The 4,448-nt window shown below is 35.6% G+C and overlaps 1 pseudogene; it reads right to left on the bottom strand.

The window, feature by feature from the left end:
- Positions 1 to 2,949: 2,949 nt before the first annotated feature.
- Positions 2,950 to 3,687, bottom strand: LOC141492935 (cytochrome c oxidase subunit NDUFA4 pseudogene; annotated as a pseudogene).
- Between the last annotated feature and the right edge of the window lie 761 nt (positions 3,688 to 4,448).

The raw sequence follows: 4,448 nt of genomic DNA, 5'->3' as shown, positions 1-4,448 counted from the left end.
CAAGTCATTTAACTTCATTGCCTTGTAAATACCAAAAAAGACAGGAATGTTCAAGGAAAACTACCCCAATATGCTAGAAGCAGAGGGTAAAAATAGAAATTGAAAGAATCCAGGGGCAGCTAGGTGGAGCAGTGGATGGGGCACCGGGTCTGGAGTCAGGAGTACCTGAGTTCAAATCCAGCCTCAGACACTTAATAATTACCTAGCTGTGTGGCCTTGGGCAAGCCACTTAATCCCATTTGCCTTGCAAAAACCTAAAAAAAAGGAATCCACCCATCATCTCCTGAAAAAGATTCTAAAATGAAAACTGTCAGGAATACTCTAGCTAAATTTCAGAACTTCCAGATTAAGGAGAAGATATTGCAAGAAGTCCTAAAGAGAAAATTCAATCATAGTGGAGTCACAGTCAGTAAAACAAGATTTAACAACTTGGGTATTGTAGAATTTGGAATATGATTTCAACTACCTAGCAAAATTAAATATATTCTTTCAGGGAAAAATATGGATGTTCAATGAATAAGGGGATTTTCAACATTTCCTCTATGAAAAGATCAGAACTGAACAGAAAATTTGATCTCCAAATATGAGATTCAAGTTTATTATAAAAAGGTAAACAGGAGAGGAACTTAATAATGTTGAGCTGCTTATATTCCTGGATGGGAAGAAGATACTGATAATTCATAGGTACTTTCTCACTTATGAGCCCAATTGGGAGCATATATAAACAAGGCACAGTTGGGAGTTGAATATGAAAGGATAATATATTAAAAATAGGATGTTAAGGAGTGAGGGAGGAATGTGTTCAGAGAAAGGGAAATGGGGAGGTAGAATGGGGTAAGTTATTTCATATATAAGAGGTAAGGAAAAACGTTTTGCAGTGGAGGGGGAGAGTAGGGAATTGAGGGAGAGTGAATGAACCTTACTTTTATCCCTCAAAAAGGAAAAAACATACATGCTTATTTGGGTAGAGCAATCTATCTCACCATTCAAGAAAGTAGGAGGAAAAGGGACAGGAGAAAAGGGGGGGGGAAGAGAGAAGAGAGGGAAGACTGAGGGAGGAGGTAGTCTTTTGAAGAGTGAAAAGATGAAAGAAGAGGGATTAGAATAAACAGGAGCGAAGGAAATAGAATGGAGGAGAATATAGTTAGCAATTTTAACTGTGGGGAAAAATACTGACACAGTTTCTTTGATAAAGACTTCATTTCTCAAACACTGAGAACTGAGTCAAATGTATAAAAAGTAAACATCATTCTCCAATTGATAAATGATGAAAAGATACAATTTACAGATGAAGTTATCAGTGCTATCTAAGGTCATATTAAAAAATGTCTGAACTCATTGTTGAGTGGAGAAATGCAAATTAGAATAATTCTGAGTTGCCACCTTATATTTATAGGATTGGCTAAGAAGATAGAAAGAGAAAATGACAAATATGAGGGAATGTGGAGAAAATGAGACATTAGTGCATCACCGGAAGAATTGTGAAATGATTCAACAAATCTGTAAAGCAATTTAGAATCATGCTCAAAGGGTCATAACCATGCAAATCTTTTAGCAAGACCACTCCAAGGTTGATGTTCCAGAGGAGATGGAAAAGAGGAAGGAAAAGACCTATATCTACAAGGATATTTATAGCAGATCTTTTCTGATGGCAAGGAACTGGACATAGAGGAGATGCCTCTTAGTTGGGGAATGGCTGAACAAGTTCTAGTACATGATTATGATGGAATGCTGTTCTACTATAAGAAACGATGAACTGGATCCTCACAGTAAAATCTGAAAGACTTTGGAAAATGTACTTATATTCAAAGTAGCAGCAGTATTGCAGAATTATCATCTGTGAACAATGTACCATTTGTCAGCAATGTTGGGATTCAAACCAATGCTGAAGGACTTATGATAAAGAAGCCTCAAAGACAGAGCTGATGATGGTGACTTAATACAGATTGAAGTGCACATCTTTACAGGCATACTTTGAGGTCAGCCCAACAGTTCTGTAGACCTTTATTTTTTCTCTCCAACACTTTCCTTCAGAGTATTCCAAACACTGAACTAGCTCTTATTAAAGTCTATTGTCTCTATTTTTTCACTGTCTATGTCTTCTTTTTTTTGCCTTTTAAAAGTTTTTCTCATTTTTTTTTTACTGTCTGTGTCTTCTTAAGGCTTGCATCCAGCTTCCTTTATGGATTTATATGCTAAGATATTTGGTGTGTATAAATTTATAACTGATTCTGATTTGTCATCAAGAGGTTCATTCATTATAACAGTTGCCTTATTTATTTTTATTTTTGCTTGTTCGGCTTTGATTAGTCTGATAGCATCATGACAACTTTTTTTTTCACTTGATACATAGGGCATTCTCCAATCCTCTCAAGTTCATTTTGTGTTTAGCTTTGTTGTTGTGAATGTGTCTTCTCTAACCAGCTGATAAGAAGGGTTTTATTTCTTAACCAATCTGTCATTCCTTTTCATTTACTTGGATTGTTTAATTCATCCATATTTCAGTTTCCAAGAGTTAGGTTTATATTTTCTTCCATCTGCCTCTAAATTGAGGTAGTTATGGGGTGGAGAACATCAGGTTATTATTTTGCCCTTTTCTGTTATAAACACAGTATTAAATTATTAAATTCCTTTGATGACGTTAATCTTTTTTCTTTTAGATTGGCCTGTTTCCAGTGACTTTCTTCCTTTCATATCAGATCTCCTCTTATCATCTGTTACCCCCCTTTCTTTTAGAATTTAGTATATTAGTTCCTCTCTTCTGGTTTTTCCCAGTTATATATTTCTTCCACTTCTTTTCTCTTCTTGCTCAATCAAATGGATTTCCTCTTCCTTTTTCCCCCTTCATTGAATGTCTACTTCATTAGTTGTTTATTTGGGGGGGGGGGTTGTACATTTTTTGTCATTCAGAATTATTCATCTTCTTTCTGATTAATGTAGATGCTCATTTCTGATTCATGATCCCTATAGTTTGTGACCTTGGAGGTTTTGTGGAATTATTTTAATTGAAATTTCATTACTCATTTTGTTCATTATGGTGTTAGGTTTTTCATCTTTTATGTTGTCTTAGGTGGCTTAAGATCCTTAGGCTGCCTAGATACTTCCCATCTAAGCATATTAATTTTTTTCAAGTTTCACATTTTTATTCATCTCTTAAACTCAACATGATTTCATGCAGCATGAGAAAAAATTCAGCATTTCCTAATTGTGTGTCAGATTGTGTGGATGCCTTTTGGGAGACCTTCATTCTCAGCAACTGAAAAAAGGATACTTTTCACATAGAATACTGGACTGTCTGTCTTCAGTTTCCTGTAATCTACGTTTACTGAATAGAATGTGGACAGATCAGTGGCATTCAGCTTGTTCCAAGGCTGTGGGTTATTTTTTCCATCCCAAGGGACATCTGGATTGAACAACACCAGATGCAGGACATATAGAGAAGTCCTGGTGCCCCAGATGTGGTGAACACAAACAGGGGGAACAAGCTCAGATTTTTCTTGATTTGGTTGATGATCATGCAGAACATGGGAGCAACTTTAGACTTGGTGGTTGCATTCTCTCACTGCTACACTGCTAAAGGTGCAGTGAAGGAGATGGAGGATGAGCAGGAAAGCAGGAAGAAGAGCAAAATAAATTTTGAAAAACTATTTTATTTATTTGTTTTGCCAAATAAATTCAATGGTAGTTTTTACAAATCATTTTTTTGCAAGGTGTTGAGATTCTTTTCCCTCACTCCCATCCCACCACCCTCCCCTTTAAAGAAAACAATCTGATATAGGCTCTACATTTATAACCATGCTAAACATGGATCCAAATTGATCATCTTGGGAGAGAAGAATAAAATCCAAATAGAAGAAAGAAAACATTAGAGAGAAAATATTGCATAACTTTTAAAAATGGAAGATAGCAAGTTCTGGTCTTCATTTAAACTCCATAGTTCCTTCTCTACATGTGGATAGTATTTTCCATGCCAAATCTTTGCAAATTCTCTCTGATTATTGTCCTGCTGAAATGAACAAGTCTATCATAGTTGATCATCACCTCATGATGTTGTTAGTGTGTAGAATGTTCTTCTGGGTCAAGCAACATGAACTTTTAAGAGGATTGAATTTTATTCCTCTTCCTCTAAGTTGCCCTTTATTCTTATGGAATGACATTCCCAATCTCCTCACTCTTTTGATTTTTTGGTGAAGGTTTTCATTGAATACCAATGTTTTTCTATTCTGTATATTATTTTACGGGGATTGAATTTTTCTGACTTTATTTCTCCTTTAAGCCACTCAGGAACAGGGTCCTGTGGTCCATGATCTCCTCAAATTCTGGAGTTTTCTGTGTCACAGAGTGTTGAAATACTTTCCTTTATTTTGAAATATTTATTCAGAGGATCAGAAGACTCCTTATATTTTCTTCTGTGGTTACTAGGTTTTTTCCCCTATTGATTTATCTTT

The sequence above is a fragment of the Macrotis lagotis genome, chromosome 1 (assembly GCF_037893015.1).
Source record: "Macrotis lagotis isolate mMagLag1 chromosome 1, bilby.v1.9.chrom.fasta, whole genome shotgun sequence".
NCBI lineage: Eukaryota > Metazoa > Chordata > Mammalia > Peramelemorphia > Peramelidae > Macrotis > Macrotis lagotis.
Note: the sequence above shows the minus strand (reverse complement) of the source record. Positions and strands in the feature narration are given on the sequence as shown.